Source organism: Osmia bicornis, chromosome 12, assembly GCF_907164935.1.
Source record: "Osmia bicornis bicornis chromosome 12, iOsmBic2.1, whole genome shotgun sequence".
NCBI classification, from domain to species: Eukaryota; Metazoa; Arthropoda; class Insecta; order Hymenoptera; family Megachilidae; genus Osmia; species Osmia bicornis.
Window position 1 is genome coordinate 2,371,211 of NC_060227.1, and position 19,013 is coordinate 2,390,223.

Consider the following 19,013-nt stretch of genomic DNA (forward strand, 5'->3'; position numbering starts at 1 on the left):
CGGCTTCTCGGCAAGCTCGGCGCCTCCACTGCGTGGCGCGGCTACGCCCAACTAATTTGAAATGTGTTTCAGCGGTAATTCGATATAAAATTGTAGTTAATATCTTTCATTAGAGCGCAAGGGAGAGGGGGATTTTGCTCGAACTCTCGGGCTTTCGTAGTGTTGGCAACCTGAAAGGGTGGGTAGTTGCGGATCAGAGGGGACGAGGGAGAGATTGATACGAACCGTTCTCCCACTTTGCAGAACGACGACGTTTCTCTACTCGCTCTCGTTCCACTCGTCTTCCTCTCCTCGTCCGCTCGAGATCGCTTGCCGAAGCAGTCGAGCGGTAGGAGAGTGGTCCGATCCGACCACCTGGAAGGGGTTGAAGAGCCATCGAGAACGAAGGGTGGTCCTAGCTTCGAGCTTCTATCGCGAATCAACCGAGCCACCTCTCACACGCTACACTCTTATCGAGTCTCTACTGGGTGTTAATTTTTTTTTTTTTTTCATCTGATTCTTCGCGTTTCGTTAAACAGCCATTTGCAAAAGAAACTTAGGTTTCTATTAAATCACATTACTTGTCCCGCTGATTAAATACATTGTTCTGGTTTTACCCTCTGAAAAAAGAACTGTCTTTGGTTTTGTACACGCGCCATATGGGCAGCTCGCGTTAATGCCAGTCCACCTATCGTTTCCCCTAATTAAATGATGCCACTACCCCTAATTTCTATAATTCCTCCATTTAAACGCGGTGTAGCGTGTCTAACTCGATTTCCATTCGAGCCAACTAATACCTTTATAATTATTCCTCACGAATATCGATTCGAAATACATTGTTTCGAGCGTGAACGATTTCCATCGGCGAGCTGTCGAAACGATTCGAACAGTTTTCGGAAGAATGGGGCCAATACGCGGTCGAAAATTCGAGCGGAGAGAGTTGGCATAGAGAGGTCGAAACACCTTCGAGCAGATGGTCGTTAGATTCGATTCAGTGATCCGCTGGTGGCGAAATTTTTCGTGGAAAGTTACGTTTCCTTTTTCGAAGCAACCTTAGTCGGCCTCCTTCTACTGGTCGATCGATCGACCAGGGAAGGGAAACGGAAACGTTCGAGATGATACGGGGCGCGGAGAAAGCGATGGTTTATACGATTCTGCGTGGTTAAATGAGATATTAAAAGCGAAGGAAAAGAAAAGTGAAACGATATATCAGTGTCTTTTTTTTTCGCTTTCCTCCGGTGTGTTTCTCTACGAACGAGGCAAAGTACGAAGCGGTCTTGCTTCGATGAAAAAACAGGTTAACGGAGCCTGTAATGAGACTATCAAACCGTGACACGATTTAAACCACGGCTAGCCGCAAGAAGGCAACGCGCCGCTTAGTTTTCCTTCGCTCCCACCCCCTTGTCTTTCTCTCTCCCTCTGTGTTTGCACCTACGCCTAGCGTTGCCCTTTTGCGGATGTGCATACGTTTTTGCCGCGTGCGACCTGCACCTGGATACGTTAACGCGTTCGTTTGTGGGCGGCTCATTAAAGGAACATGAGAATTAGTCACGAGTGTCGGGGCCAGAAGGCGACGAAAACGAAAGCCTTCGAGGTCGTTAAAGAACGACCAGCAAAGCGTTTTCTTCCCTCAACGCGATCTGCCTAATCGCGCAACCATCGTTTTTCACGCTTACGAGTTTTCTTCTAATAATTTCATAGAATATTTTTCATATTCGCAAGCAAGTAAATGCTTGATCAAGATTAAAAATTCTTTAAGACTGTGACCTACACGCGTTGATTCCCTCTCTTTTCAACGCAGCGTGTAAGAAATCGGGAAATGTTGAAGAGTCAGCTAGGTGTGAACTGATGCGCTTAGGTTGTTGAATTTTTTAAAAGCTGGACGCGAGCTCCAATTAACAGGGATACACGTATCGCGTGAACAGCTTAGACAAGTGAACCCACGTGTCGGTTATTAAATATACATGAGAGTCTGACCGTCTAGCCTGGAAGACCAAGTGAAAAGTTAAAAGCGTTAAAACTGTTCTCATCAACTTGCAATTAACCTTCATGAATCCCGTGTAGCCTCGGCTTCGTTCGCTAGAACGAGCTTTCGAACTAGCTTCACCTAAAAGGCCATTTAAAAGACTCCTTACGCTCGTGTCATACCGATACGAACGATAAAAGAAAATTCGTGTACCAGCCTAATAACCTGATTCCAACCTTTCCAGCGGCGAAATGTTTCACAAAATAATGTTACATAAATCGCTCGTAAAAACCGCTTTACGACGGAATAAAAATACTAAAGGTAGGCACACGATTTCCGGCCGGCAGAACGCGTCACGAAAGATCGTTTCGTTTCGAGTACCTTGAAATACCTGGTCATAGCGGTTCTTTCTTATTTTTTCATGGTCTGCATCTTCGTTTCCGGTCGAAATTCGTTCTTCAAAAATAACATATCAAAGATTAATTCTGTCAAGGATGTTCGATGTTTAACAGACACCTGTTCCATGTTACGGGATCTTTATTTTTCTTTCAAAGACAAACGGTTGAATTTTCAACGATACCAGATCGTCCTCGGAGGAAGAGGAAAGAAGGATCACACGGCGGTCAAGCGATAAACGTCCGAAAATTAACGATCCTTTAAAACGCTCGTAAAATTCGGCCAGATAAGGATCCACCTTCCACTTGCTTCCTCGGCGAGGCCCGTATCGGCCGGCACGCACGAAACGCACTCGCGAGCTCACAAATTACTCCCACGCGAGGGAACAGTGTTTCGCGCGTGCAACCTGCGCTCGCGCTCAGCCCACGCGTGGAACCTCTCCTCGCGAAAAATCAAATTCTCTCTTGCCGTTGAATTACGAGCGACAGGAATACGGTTGGAAAGGAACGTTTTACCCTGTTTAACCTTCTTCGAGATGGTACCGTTTCCCGGCATTACGCTACCTATCTTTCATTTCAATTTCATAATCGTTCGGAGTCGAATTCGTCCGGTTCTCACGAGGCGATAATCAGTCTCTGTGTCTGTGTAACGAAGGCGTGCTCGCGCGAATAAGCCGCGTTGTAGATACGCGGGCAAAGCGAGCGTGAGCAAACACGCGAACACTGGCAAATGCTGAAGGAACGCTCACCTCGCTCGTATAGAGTAAACGTAGCGTCGCTATGGGGCACACGTTCACGCGTTTACATCGCTGCCAGACCTCATACCGTGTCCAATGCATATTCATACGGCCATACATTATACCGAGCGGTGCACGCGGCAGGCCAGAGCTGATCTTAGATTAAGGTAAACGCCGGTTAAGTTAACGGCTAAACTTCCATAAGTCGGAGGCGCTCGCATGCGCATCGCCGCGAAAACCAAAGCCTTTCCGTTTCTTCTTATCGTCTATTCGAACCTTTCGTTAAGGATTCCCTCATATCGAATTTTAAATGATACTCGAACCAATTAATTAGCTCATCGTTATCTACGATTATTTCTATCCCGCTCTTTCACTTCGGTATTTTCACCCTGTTACTCTCTCACCCTTTCTCGAGCGCGCTTGGAACAGGCGGTGCGTGTACGGCGCCGGTTGGCAACCCGATCCGATCTTACGTTTGTTATGCTAAGCGCTCATTAAGATCGTAATGTGTTCTTGCGGGCGCGATAGCGGAAATTTGGCTCGCAAAGAGAGAGAGGAACGGCGACGGTGGTCTTGCGAGCTTCAGGTAAACGCGGGTTTAATCGAACGTACAACTACCTCGCGTTTCACCACCGAACAACGCTTTTGTCGATGCAAATTACCCTCTGCATTAACGTTACGAGTCTTTACGCGAACCGGCTGGTGAAATACGGCTAGCCAGCTTGTTGGAAGTTCTACGTTATACTTCTTTAACATAGGCTTTGCGAATTTTCACATTTAAGATGAAATCCAGAGAATCGTTAATCCTCGGGAGGATGGAAAGTTGACGAGTAAATAACAATCGCCAGCGATTTCTTAATCTCGTTCGCGTCGACTCATTATGCACGGATTCGCGCAAGCTATCCGAGTTTCCACGGGCCGGCATGCATGGGAAATTAATTAAAAACGACTCGGAGAAGGTTGGCAAGATATTGACAGGATACGCGGCCGCGGCGGAAGTTGCCTAAAGTGGCTTGCCAAATCGACGATTCGTCAGCGCGGGGTGTCGAAACGAATTCGTAACTCGACCGAGCTTCTCACCTGCCGAACTTAATAATCGTGCATAACATCGGTTGGTTTTATAACACTTTTACGTAAGCGTTTTTAACATCGGTTTAACAAGATTTCAGATTGTCTATGGAAAATGCAATCGTGCCTCTATTGTCAGCGCGGCAATTAGAGAGAATAGAGAAACGAGAACTCCCTTATTCCCGTTCGTATCCGATTTCCTCTAAGAGCTTCCATTACGGGCAATTTGCATTGATAGGGAGCCAGGGTAACCTTGAAAACAATGTAACAGCCACTTTGCATATCGCGCACGAGGAAAATCGAACGTACCATCCAGGGAAAGGGGCGGAGAAATTTGCAATTTCGTTCATCTAACGTTACGCTAAAGTTTCGTTAGGGGGGTTGAAAGGTTCGCGTACGGCCCTGTCCACCCCCTCGAGCGTAATCTCGAGTGCGCTCATTAGTGTGACGCTCGGCCACAAAGGTGAAAGAGAAAAGCGTTTCCAGGTAATGGCGGTAGTTTTCTATAGCAATTAAGATAATATTTGCATTTGGGGGTTGTGATTTCCTGCAGGTGTTTCTGACCGACGAGGGTCGAAGGGCTCTCGTTAAGCGTAACGTGTGTTCCGCCTGTTACGAATACACGTATCTCTTTCGTGTGTTGTACGCAGCTGCATAGGCGTCGAGGAACGCGCAAGGGAAAAGTCCTTAGGTTAAGTTAGGCTGCCCTGATAGAGAGGAAATCAGCGCGTGTGCCCTCCGTCGAGAAGCGGGCGCAAGTGGCGCGTATGACACATCGAGGGGTTTGTTCGTTTGCGCGGTATACACGCGAGGCGACGGTGGCGAGAATTAGCGGGCGAGAGGGCTGAACGAGCCAGGGGGGGCCAGTCCAGGGCAGCTATTAGATCTTTCTCATGCTGATAAAACTGTATAATGGACTTAATCGCTTTGCGCCCGGCCCTCGACTAAATTTTCGTTATTTTTCATGGCTGCCTGGCCGGCCACCGGCGCAGACCACCAGCTATCACCACCGTGGATCTAACTCTCGTTTTTCGGCCTCTCTATCGCCACCCTTCGTCTCTCGCTCGTTCCTCTCTTCCACTCTCTCTATTCTTCGCTCCCCTTTCGCCTTGCCCGGCCCTTTGTTCCGTGGCCGCGAATCCATTGATCCCGCGGGGACGCGGAACACGCACGTCCGGTGCTAGCACTCGCCGATGAAACACTTTTACGGGCATCCATCGTTCGGGATATTTTCGAAACAAAGAAAGGGAACGACGAGAGGGCAATGTCAAGATTATTTGTTGCACGTCCCGTCTCGTCGATACGGATTTTTCACCGGCTCGTTACACTGTTCCCTTCTTTCCGTTCCATTTCACTGTTTAACCATCGAATCGTGAGGCAAGAGATGGATCTTCCACGAGATCTCAATTCATTTTTTATCCTCCTCCTGCACAACTATCCGTTTGTCGATCCTCAACGACGCTTCGTTCGTGTTTTCTAACGCGTCGATCGTTATCGGACGAATGCAGATCCTGCCGGCGGAATGTAATCTTGTGAGAGGTAACCAGCAGGCTGTGTTCCACGAAACGTAGCATCGTTTCCTGGTGTAGATCGATCGTACAATTTCCTACGGTTTCACGGATCGGCCGTGTAACTTTTCCCATTTCCTCGGGCCAACGGTAGCGAACGGCGAACCGAGCGGTGTGTGTAGCACGAGTAGCCGGCCAATCGAGCAATCCTCGGATTCCATGCCGGATCGGGTAACCAGCAATTTGCATGTTGTGCTAGTCGATGGCGCCCGAGACTGCTTTTTAAGGCGGTTACAACCATTACGGTAATGCTCGGGGTCGTGCGAGTCAATGCCACGGAATCGACTTACGGACCGCCTTGAAATCCCGCAGCTCTACCGGAATCCACCAGTCTAGGATATCTAACGCAAGAGCAAACATTCTATCGAGATTAGTGCTCTGCTTGTTGCAAAATATCAATATGTTTTTTTATCAATTCAGAACCCTTACGTCGAGGGTTAGTGTAAAAGTAGAAATTAAAACGAAAGGGGTGAGGATTCAGCTACTCGCGATGCAAATGCAAATGGTCTCGCATATACAGTGGGTGATCAAATTATTCACATTAAATAATTTTTAATCAGTAATCCTCTGCTGATAATATACAAAAAGATACTTATAAAAATAAACAAATACATTTAAAAGATTATATTTACATTCGTATGTTAGTATTTTCTAACGCCGCCTTTTGCTACAATTACTGCCTCAATTATTTTTGGCATACTTTCGTTTTGATTGCTTTATTTCTGACCCATACTTCTATCAAACGTTCAATCAATTGATATTTATTACTAATAATAAATGTTCCCACAAATCGTCGATGGGGTTGAGGTCCGGAAAATTTCGATACTCATAATAAAAAATAACAAAAACTTTGTTTAACTAGGTTTTCATGTAAAATCGTCAATTTCAATCATCCACTGTATTACCGTAGCAATTAAAGCTGTCTTTGTAACCGTGGGAATGCGAACCTTATAGAGATATGCGATACAGTTACTCATAAGAACAAGCCAGGTAATCTCGAGTAACTAAACTAATATACAAACTTGCTTATATTTATCTGTTGTAACTGGTGACAAAACGAGTGCTTGGCAAACAAATTCGCGCGTGCCCCTTATCTATACTGAACCCTTTGAATTTGCGGCAGGTGCGAAGGCGAGTCGACGTGAATGAAACTTTTACGTACACTACTCTTTAAGTATTTCGATCGCGAAAGTGTCTGCAGGGTTGGTCGTTAAATTCCGCCTTTAACGGAATTTACGCGAGACAGCGGAGGAGGTAAAGGCAAGTCCAGGTCGACGAGACGAAATTACTCGCATACATCTCCAAAACTATCACCCCTTTGAGCGAACTTGGTAGCAGAGTTTCTGTATTAACTCGAGCGGCTGGTAACTAGGGAGAGAGAAAGAGAGAGAGAGAGAGAAAGAGAAGAGGAACTAAGAGTACTCGCGCGAGTTTGCTCGCCGTTTCTTGGCTGGCCGCGCGTTTCAGCTTGGTTCGTCTCGGAGTAGCTCATTAGCATAGAAACAGCGGTAAACTCGTGGCTAGCTTACCGAGCTAACAGCGTGTAAAATAACCGCTAAGTTGTCAAGACAATGCTGGTACGCGGCGGTAGCACGGCGACGAGTAAAGTCCGTCTCTGAAGAACGCAACGCCACGGGCTAAGTCCTCGGCGAATTACTTCCTTCGTCGCGGCATTGTACGTCCATCGCTCGAGACGTCTTCCAACTTCCGCTTTCCTCCTTCTCGCTTTGCGCTTTCCGCCTCTTATCTCGACCGCTCGAAAATCAGTGGTTGTTTGATGCGAAAGGAAAAAATTTGAAAAACAATTCCGCTCTCTTTAGGCTCGCATTTACATCATAATTACGATACGTTGCAATAAAGATAATGTAAATTCCCTAAACTAGGGGAAAACGCTCGAGACGTCTTCCAACTTCCGCTTTCCGCCTCTTATCTCGACTGTTCGAAAATCAATGGTTGTTTGATGCGAAAAAAAAAAGAAAAAAAAAAAGAAATTCCGCTCTCTTTAGGCTCGTATTTACATCATAATTACGATACGTTGCAATAAAGATAATGTAAATTCCCTAAACTAGGGGAAAACAGTTGATAAGGATCAATGAGAACAAAAGGTAGGATCGTTTCGTCCGGAAGTTGTTGTTCCCAACAAAACAGTAGAAATTTTAATTGAACGATGCTGTTTCGAAATGTGCTGATACACGCACATAGCCAGGCATATATAATTCAGCAACAAAATCCGGCTGATTATCGAAGGTTCGTGCGTTCATGGTTTGTTGGATTCGCGATAGCGAATTGAATTCACTACGTGGACGTGTAACGCCGAAGCAATTTCATATAATATAAATCACCGTAATGGCGGTGAATTAGCCTGATGTCAGGAAGCGGCTGTACTTCATTATGTGCTACGGCAGTCGTGAAAAACTTTTTCGCGTTTGCTTTTGCGATTTTGTTGCTAAATACGAGCGATTTTATCGCTGGATTAATATTTATACATACGTACACAGGCGTACGCGGGCAGCGTACCACGTAGCGAGGATGGTGTTGCTAATTCGTTGTTTCATTTTCTTGCTCATTCCGCCTTCCTCCTTTGGCCTTCCCTCCCCATGAATATGGATACGTTGGATGAGTTATGAAAAGAAACAATGCAACCGCGTGCCCGTTATGTGCACACGCCGACGTTGATGTGCTTTTGCTTCGAACCAGGCCAAGGGATTTCTCTAATCGCGAATCGTTGCCAATTAGTGAATTCTCACAGAAACTTCTGTTACTTCTTCTTCTTCTCTTTTTTGAATTTCTAATCATTGCAACTTTCCATCCAGTCTATGAATAGCTACAAATATACCGTTTCCTCGTTAAACAAAATCAACTGTTCGTTCTTTCAAATATCTAAATCCTCTCGATCGCGTTTGGTATCATCGGTGATAAAAATAGCTATGGAAGCGTTTTTCATAGGAAAAGTTTAACGTTTGGAAGTGGGAAATTTCGTTGGATCATCAGGCAGAATTCCTCGAAGCAATTACGTTATTCTGGTTGATACAAGTTGTCGAGGCTCGATTGGAACGATTACATCGACGACATCGCCTTTACGGGGACAGAAAATTCCTTCAAGGACTGACTTAATGATTACCTAAAGCTCGATCGCGATAACATCTCGCAGGAAGTGGCGAATGCGTTTCACCGTCCACCGAAAAGAGAAGAAAAAGAAATATACACGTACATTGACTGAAATATGACGAAGTTTTGTAGGAGTATTGTGTAGAAATCGCGTGATACCAAAAGGAAGGAGGTCGACGAATCGCGATCAAAAGCGACGTTCTTAATCGCCGACAGGGTTACGCGTTCTCGTTCGTTTCTTCGTTTCGAGGAACTCGAGCGTTTCTTCTTGAAAGAAAACTCAGCGTTGAGCGTTCGTTTTGTAACCTTTCAAAAACGCTTTACCATTCTTACACTTTTTCACCGGTAATTAACGATAACATTTTCCTTTCTAATCGAGGAGAAATCAAACACCGTCGAGGTGAAAGTTTATCCTAAGAATTTAACTTCATTTTTCATCGAAAATCAAAACGTTTATTTCAATGTTTAAAAATTCGCCTTTCAGAATCTTTGGATCTAAATATCCTTGTTAAGGAAACGTTACTATGTTGTACGCGGAACAGTAGACGCATCCGTGCAAACTTTTTCTTCTTCCCGGGTGTCTTCTTAACCGAAGACACCCAACAATAAAAGTCCCTTCGCGTTGTTCCGCCAGCTCTTTCTAATCTCCGACGGTTTCCTCTTTTTTTTTTTCTCGTTTGCGAAACGCAATTAAACCAATTACCGCGACCAGAGCGGAGAAATGAACGCGCGGGAGTTACGTAAAGTAATTGGAAGGCTCGACGATGTGAGCGCGCGAGCGAGCGCGTGTACGCGGATTTCCTAAAACGATAATTAACGAGTTATTAAGCGCCGGCTATCCTGCGTTCGACGTTGCTCGTCATTATCCGCGTTTCACACGAGCGCCGAGTGAAATCGTCGGCGATTATTCGTGGATACTGGAAAAAAAATAGCGAGCATAGACAATCGGATCAACCGGGAATAATTTTTAATTCCATACCGCTGATAATAAAATAACGTTGTTAAGCGCAACGGTGCGCTAACATCGGATAAACGCCACGAAATGTATCGATGCTCTCGAAATCGATGGAAACAAGCGTTCCGCAAGCGAGGGTAATTATAATCAAACAACCTCGAATAGCATCTAAAATACGGCTTGAAAACCGTGAAAATAATTAACGTTATAGGGCTGAGTGCTCGTCAATGATGGTTGTCGGATAACGCTTATACTTGTTAAATTACATACATTCACCGAAGCAACCTGCGAGGCTACGGTACGTGAAAGCGGCCATTATCTAGTTTTACTTTTACGCAACTGTGTTACACCTTGCCAAAACGTCGTCTACTTTTCGGAATACAATTATTCTTGTGAAACGGTGTGTGCATAAAAAAGGAGTTGGTAAAATTGCATTGTTCAAGATGTTTCCTAACTCGTTCGTGACCATTTCTTGCATTGAGTAATAACCAGGAGGTTGATAAGATACTCCCTTAACCACATTTCAAGACTCGTTCGAACAGAATCTCGGCTACACGGTGGAATACTACAATTTTCCGAACGATCTAAGATCGAAAAGCTCAATACGGTATTTCCGGATGATTCGAGTAGCATTCGAGTTGGTGAGGAAATATCAGAAGGAGGTTTCACGCGTGCCTGCAGGAGACGAAGAGGAAGATGCTGGAGAACCGCGTGATTGCACGTCTTCCTTGGACCATGATGGCCGCTCTGAGCACCGCTATTGGTCGATGGGTAATCACACGTTCTCCCTTCTCCATCCGTATGTTCAAAGATACCCAGAGAGCCACCGTCCAAGTCCAGGCGCTGTCATTACTCGATCATTTTTTGTTTCAACGGCATTTAATTTGAATCGTTCCCCACTTTCTTCCCCGTAGTAGTCTTCTTCTTCTTCTTCTTCTTCTCCTCGGTATATGTTCGCGTTGGAACGGGTCGAGCAGAAAGCTCGGTTGCTTTATCTCTCCCTCGAACCCTTCTCCGTATCGTTCTAGACTCCGTGTTCTTATTTTGTAGCGGGCAAACCGTGGCCGAAAGCCGTTGCTTTATCCGACTGGCCACGATCCATCCTCCTTCGGACGACATGTTATTACGAAGAGGACGGTAATGGATGTTGCTACGATGGAGGAACGCGCGTGGATAGCATATAACAATTTGCTCGTGTTACCGGCGAGCAATTAGGGATCATCGTTGCCGAGGAATTGTCCCTGTATCCACTTTGGTGTCCTCTTTGCTGGCGACCTAACCCTTTGACGGTGGGACCGCTAGGGATGCACGAATGAATCGACAAGCGTATTTCGTTTAACGCTTCAGGATTCCTTCGTTCGATTTTCAAATACCGACTCGACGCATCGTCTAACGCGTTGATCTCGATTTTCGTCGTCTAGAAAGATTCAAGTCGAAGAGGCAAAAAGCTCGAGAGTCCCTGAAACGATCTAGGAGGCTCGTTTTTCCCCTCGAGTCACGAGATTACACTCATTCAGAGATTTCGACCGGTCCTTTCAGTGGTCCACCTGTTCCTTTTTTTTCTCTCTTTCGTCGCTGAATGGACCGGTGGTTTCTCCGCTGGATCGAAGCATCGCTCGTGCCCCCGGGGTGTCTTTCATTCACTCGAGGAGAACGAAGAAGAAGCGGTTCTGGAAAAGGAGAAGCGGGGGAGGTCTGGGAGAAGAAGAAACCGTGGCCACTGTTGCACCACGAAATTAGTTCGTCGTGTACCTGTTTTGGAGCGACGATTCCAGACGGGTCCCTCGTGTCCCTTGCGTGGGACGATTCCGAGGACTGTTACCTGGCGCCAAGCGATTCGGTCCCGCTTTGGAAGGCCACGGAATCACACGGCTACGAATCCTTAATTGACCCGATGCAACAACGGAACAGAACGAATCGTCGAATTCCAGGATCTCGTTCCTACCACGATATTCAGTCTTATCGATCGTGAACTCGTGCGGAGGCTCTATAGAGATCCCGCGACAAGGGACTCGATTAACCCTTTAAACGATATCGGCGTCAATTTGTTTTTTCTAACAACTGGATCGAAGCAGAGAATTTCACGCTATTTCCTGGATTCATTCTCAGAGAAACTACTGTGGGAAACTGTACGGAGCAAGGAATAGGAGACGATAGAATTAGAGATGATGATGTGTTTGATACGCGGCATTCCGCCGCGCGACCAACACGAAAATTACAAGAAATGAAATGACACACCCGCCGCGGATTATCTCTCGAAAACGACTTATTAAGTCCTCTCGAGACCGGGCGATCAACACGAGCTGTTCGTGTGGACCCCGCGTACAATTACCATCGAGAGTCTCCCTTTCTCATCCACCCTTTTTCTTTTTTTTTTCTTTTCATCTTATTCCTCGTATCCCGTTGTCGTCGATCGTTCCTGCAGAAAATCCCGAGTTCCGATGGTATGTAATTTCGATAATCAATCGAATGAACGTCGTTTAATTTTTATAATAACCTCCGTGCCGCCTCTATATCTCGCATGGGAATCGAAGCTGCTCTCAAGTCTGTGTGTGCTCGATGCAATAAAACGAAACTGGCTGCTTAGGACTCGAAGCAAATGACAGAGAAAGAAGGGGTCGAAGAGGATGAAGAAGAGAAAATTGGTATCATTCGTAACGCGATCGATTCGCTTGGATTCCACGAAGATACAACCGGGGAGAAGCAGGGGGATAATGGCAGAACCGATGCTATAGAAATCCTTGTAACACAGGCTGTCTCCAAAATTGCCGCTGCAAACGGACAGATTCGCGATTCGTATCATTTTCTGTTTTTCAATTACACAAAATGACACTTCCGTGAGTTACATTGCGTCTTTGAAAACGTTGCGTTTACGTCCGTCATCCACGACGGCGCAAACGTTTAAAGGGTTAAACGCGACATACCGAATGTTTGAAGATTTCTCGGCAGATTTTAGAGTACCGTCCGTGTCGTCCGATCCCGTGGGCAACGTCCGTCCGCTCGACTATCTAAACACCAAAATAATGACCGTGTCTTATCGCAGCGACGAAGAAGGTACAACGTCTAATTATGTTCGTAGCCCTTCTAACTTTCGCTACGAGTTTCCTCCCTTCTCGTTGTCTCCATTATTTCTCTCGGTGTTTCTCATTTATCCCTCGAGCGATTCTCCACGCTGTATCGTTGTCCGCAATTGCACTTTCCACACGGTTTTACAAACGGAAAGGGGATGCGTGTAGCTTAGACTCCTCCCAGTAGCAGTGGCTGTTAATTAGTCCGTTTGAAACATTCACGCGTGGTGTGCGGCTTAATTGAATCGACGTATTACCATTCTACGTTGAGAAGCCTTGAAAGCATAAGCAGCTGAACGATTAAGCTGATATTATAGTTTCAAGTGTAGCCTGGCTCGTTTGTTTGTCGTGGTTGGACCTTCGTTTCCTTCTTTCTTGTATGTTAATTAATAACCGCGGGCTTTTAATTAAAGCAAATTTTTTTCTTCCACACCATGTTGCATGCGATTCGAACGTCCATAGGATATTCTTTTTAAACACTTTGATTCTATTTTGTAATTTCGCTTAGATCACTTCCTCCTTCGCGAAAGGCAAACCTCGGTTACCTTATTCATCCGCAATCATTAGTATTATTGCAATTTTCTTCGAAACCGCACTAGCGTAACCACTACTGTTGATTAATAACGTTAGATTCAACGTAATTAACCCGACGATCCTGCGGTTGTATCCAGTTTGCCGTAGAAACATCTTGGTCTTGGCTTATCGGCCTCGATCGGCGTCGAATCAGCCTCGGGAAGCGTTTTACTTCTGAATTCGCATACGCTTAGTTTGAACGCACGATTTCCAAGCTTACCGCGTTCATCTGATATCGCACGCGATTATATATACCTATATGAATCATAATTATCTGGTAAAGGTATCTTCATTAAAGGGGGTGCTCGCGTTTTGTAAGCGATGGCACTGCAAAAGGGGTCCCTTATCTGCTTTGCGCGTTACATAGTTGCAGTAATTACGATACATATTACGGTCCACGGAGCGAGTTAATTCGGATCGCGACCAAGAAACATCGGGGCAAACAAGTACGGTAGTTTGGTTACGCGAAAGAGCGATAAAAAAGGCGGTAACGTTATTCAATAGTTGGAATCATTGCTGAAGATTTTTGACAAAAATTTTGGCAATCTGTGGATACAAAGAGAAGGGTTAAATAGGTTCGTGTAAATCGAGTTATTGCTAAAGATTTTTGACAAAAAGTTTGACAAAAATTTAGGCAATCTGTGGATACAAAGAGAAGGGTTGAAATCGGTTCGTGTAAATCGATCCTTTTACCGAACGATGTCTCGAGACTTTTATTTTCCGATGGAGTTTCTTTTTGTTGGAGGGGTCGACGAGCACGAGGTGCGGACCTAAAACGCTCTATCTTCGGGAGGAAGGGACACGATTAGTACGAGGCACTCGCGTTATCTTAACAGGGAACGGGTATTCGCTGGTACCAGGGCCTCGCCTTAATCTTACCTAATCATGGCTCTATTTAGATCCACGCTGAAGCCCGAAGGATATCCTCCTTTAAGAGGATATCCGTGTTTAACTCGACCGCGTTCGCTTTACGACTCTTTAATCGTCCGAAATTTGTTGCTGACCACTAAAAACGTCTTCCTGTCAGCTTGTTTCGGGTACTTCCTCAAAACAGCCCTCTTCACGCTTACGAACACACCACCGCGTTGCTTCCTCGAAATTTTCGATCAGAAGAATTTCTCTGTCCGACGTGCTGTTTTATCGATCGTAGCCGGCAATCATTTAAGTATTAAAAGGTACGGGAGAGAATATTCGTAGATGGGCTGGATAATTTAATGATTAGAACGAGCGGAAGAATTATTTCTACCTACCGAGATAGGTTAAAACGTTTCAGCCAGTCGGCTGGCAAATTGCACCGTGAATTTTCGAATTACCCAATTTTCACCACGCTCATCAGTCGACCTATCATTTCGATCGAAGAAGCAAATGGGAGAAGAGTGCAGAAAATCGTAATTGCATCGATTGCATCGCGGCCGGGTGTCATTACCGCGATCGCGAACAAGAAGAAAACGATCGGGGAATAATAAAAGGAAGACAGGAAACGGGGGGGATTAATATGAAAGAAGGGAACAGGGACCGTAAAGTTGAAGCTTTTTCGATTGATTCAACTGGTGTGAAAAGTGTCATGAATTATCCCCGGTCGGTCGTGATTTAGATTTACGAAAATTGATTCCCCTGATGTGCCTGAAAGAACAAAGTGTTGGGGAACGGCGAGCATGTACGCTCGCTTCGGGACGATTCGTTCGGGCGTGACATTAAAATTAATAACATTTCAGTCGTATGTTATCGTTGTTATTACCGGGCAGGTGGTATGCCGTGCAGTATATGTGCCTGTATGCTTTCCTAGTTACGGTGGTTTGATTTCGCGTGACTGGCCGATATTGAACTGGACACCCGTACAAATACGACGCCGCAGTACACGGTGCTCGCCAACCGTTGGATGTGGTTTCTATGCATAGTCTAGAACCGAGATCGTCTGGATATCCGAATACTAATTCGATTCGATGCTCGTCCAGCGGAGATCGACCGACGAATATTGGAATCTGTACGCGTTCTACGTTACAACGCTAGTCGCCGGATGAATTGACAATTTCAAAATTAACTTTCGCCAAGAATTTCCGTCGTGAATTTATAAAAATGATGGACACCGGTAAACGAAGAATCCAAGCTTTACGATCCACTCTGGAACGGACACGATTCGTTCTTTCCGAAAAGCATCGTAACTCCGTTTCATCGCTCTGATCTTCTTACTGGTCGATTTACGAGCGGATCAAACGCGGATTACCAGGTGAAAACGAAATACTCGTCAGTTACGCGATTTTCCGATTCCGAAAGGCCGCTTGCAGCTTCTAACTCCGGAATAACGCGAGAGAAAAAAATATGATAAGCCAGGCGTAAATATTCGATTTCTCCAGCTGGACCGAACTTAGATCAGAAAAACTCCAAAGAATCTTTTGAAACTCTCTTCTGGTTTCTTTGAGAAAACGCGTCGTCGATGGTTTTCGAAAGGCAATCGTAGGAGGCAGAGAAATAATATTACAGCAGGGGACAGGCGGATAAGGAGGTAGGAAAGGTGGCAGATAAAAGGACGAGGAACGAACAAAAGCACGATCACCATTTGTCATGAGGGTAAACGATGCGACGACGTACGGTACGTTATAAAGTATAAACGGTGCCCGCGGAGATTACGAAAGTCTGTCGCGATGATAATGCGTTTCGCGCGACACGCACGCGAGACACCGCTCGAAAGGTGTGTCCCGTTTGGATACCTTCAAACTACAACCAACTTATTATCAGATTCCTAACACAGTCTCAGCAAAGTATTCGAACCACGTCATGCTGCAACTTTAAGGTGTATACAAATTACACGATACAGAGTGTTTCAAAAAGAAACGTTTTCAAAATTGAGATTTTTTCAAAGAGACATAAAAGAAAAAAGGTAGAGTTATATATAAAAGAAGAAAATTCGTTTCAACATTGTCCGCTTGTTCTTTTTTTGTCTGTAAGAAGACAGGTATACCGGTGAATGGAGACGTTTAATTTGTGAACAGGTCCTCCTATCGGCCCGTTAACTCGCCTTATAAATTAGCTACAAGACCACGTAGCCAGATAAAGTAGTATACGCGTGCTTTCCACCTCGGATCGCCCTTTCTTCGACCAGGTAAATGTACACGAAATTAAGATATCTGCCGGCGAGGACCGCTAGAGACTAAATCGTTCCCATTTATATAAGAGCTCGCACTGAAACATCTCACTGACGATTTATCGTTCAACGCCTTCGTACCAAATTTGCTCCGCAATCTGCTGAATTTCATCGTTCCAACGGAATGACACACAACCGACACGTGAGCAAAAACTGCCACATAAATTACCTAGTAATTTATCGACGCGGTTGTATCAGATACGTTTAGATTGTAAGGTGCACAGGTGTCGGACCTTTTGACTTTCGAATCCCTGGTATTGCTCGTATGTTATGTTAGGTTCACCTTTGTATCAGGCGCAAATGACGGTGAACTTGTTCCTTATTTTTCTAACGAAGCATTCGATGCTATGCTAGATCCGAGCTATACCTAGTCTAATGTTACACCCGGTTTCGATTTTATGCAAAAAAAAAAAAAAATAATGCAGACAGATTCCGAAGAGATCTCGAGACGTTAGCGAGTGTTTTGTAACGCGAGGCAGGCGCGTGACGAGAAACGTTGGAAATAAGAGCACTCTTGCGTTCGAAACGACTCGCGAAGCGGATTCGACGTCTCGATTCGTCGAAGCGTTGATTGTCAGCCTTCTAATATCGCATTACGTAAGTAATGGCTAATAATCGCTTCGAATATCATTGGGAATGAAAGAATATCTGCAAAAATGTGTAGAAAGACTTGGAAGGAATATCGAGAGAAGTGTCGAGCGCGCACCTCTAACTGCGAGAAAACGCGAGTTCTTGTCTCGAATCCCCTGGTAATTGAATCTAACTGTCCCGTCTATTTCTGTTATTATCATTATTACGTGTCACCTTGTCGCCGTTTGTAATCACTGCGATTACCTTCGTTCGGTTTATTGATTTCCATCGCCTCGAGGACGAAAGGAAATTCCATCTGCTCGAGGATACGCTTAACGCCAGACACTTAACCCTTTGCCTCGCGATTTCTTTCCTGACTGCGCCAATCTACGATTACGCAATCTCCTGCTTTTATCGTTCCGAATTCATGGACGATCAGGAACGAGTCCTCGCTCGTTCGTCGAGACTTCTTTCGGGATCAGCTAGAACAAGAGGGACACAAGTCTACGCCGGGATACCGTAAAGTTTCGTCTTTATTACCAGGTGACGGTGAGGGCGGTTGTTCGTCTAAGGAGGGGGGGAAAGATGAAGGCGGGAGAGGGGGATGATTGATGCAGGCTGGTTATCGGGGACACGGACCGAAGAAGATAGTCGATCCACGGGTCTCATTACCGCGACACGGGATGCTCATATTATCGTCATTTTTATTAAACACAGCTCGTACGTTTTCGTTGGCAACCACGATAAAATCCCACCCAGGTAAACGTTCGATGAAATATTAACCATTCGCGGTCCATTTATTCTCTGCGTTATCCTAATTTGTTTCGAATCGATACTCGCGCCAGGAATTTCATGGATATCCTGAATAAAATGAAAGACGAAAGAAAGGTAACGATCGTTTAGATGTACCATCGAGGCTGAGCATTGAAATTGAAAAAGCAACGTGGATGGCCACGCTCGCTTGCCTCGTAATAATTGACTCGGCAATGCGTATAAACCGCAACATGGCCGACCGACGGATAATTAACTAACAATTAGGCTGCACGTAGAGAACCGCCATTGGACTGGGATCATAGGTAAAGGATAAACGAACGGCATATGGTTCATTTTCTGTAGGAGTAAAGGTTCGCTCGAGGAAATTGACGATTCATTCGGGGATGCTTGACTTCTGTCGTGCCGTTTTCTCCGTTCTTTCCTTTTTCTCTTTCATCCGGCTCTTTCTCTTTCGCCTCCGTTTGCGCTACCAGTTGTCTGTCATCGATGTCAGCCGAGCCAACTCTGCCCGTATATATTTTTCATTATTCGTTGCTCGCGTGGCCGTTCGGCCGCGAAAACACGCCACCACAAGCCGTAACCGCAACTTCCTCGATCTCCTGCCTGCCTTTCCATCGGTCTAATGCCTCTCATTGGTGTTCCACCGATGCGTGATCGGCGAACAGAACTAACGACGGTAAAAGTTAAAAGGATTCGCGATGACTCTTGGAAACGGTAATGATCGCTCGGTCGATGCTTAAATCGATCTCGAACACGCTCGATCGACGTATCGCAACCTGCGACAATGAGAATATTCGACATTTTATTTTATAAACGCTTCGACGTATGCTGTTGCACGCGAAGAGACAAAAACAGTCGTAAACGATCAACGAAGAATCGTAATGGAATTCCATGCTCGTTTCGAGCGATGCAGATCGAAACGTTTCGTGTACACGATGATTCGTGTAAACTGGTCCGACGAAATTTTGCAGATTCACTTTCGCTCGAGTTTTCCCCGATAATTCAATATAATAGGAGAGGCGGGCGGCTCGCATGGTAATTGGTGTTAACGAACACGCTCTGTCATTCACGACAGCGAAAATGACTGCGGCCGAGTGGAGCGTTTCCGGC

General features: G+C 45.4%; 1 protein-coding gene across 2 annotated transcripts in view; it reads left to right on the forward strand.

Annotated features, from left to right (window-relative positions):
* Positions 1 to 19,013, forward strand: part of LOC114873201 (phosrestin-2-like) — a 111,833-nt gene that overhangs the window by 45,160 nt on the left and 47,660 nt on the right. The window lies entirely within an intron of this gene.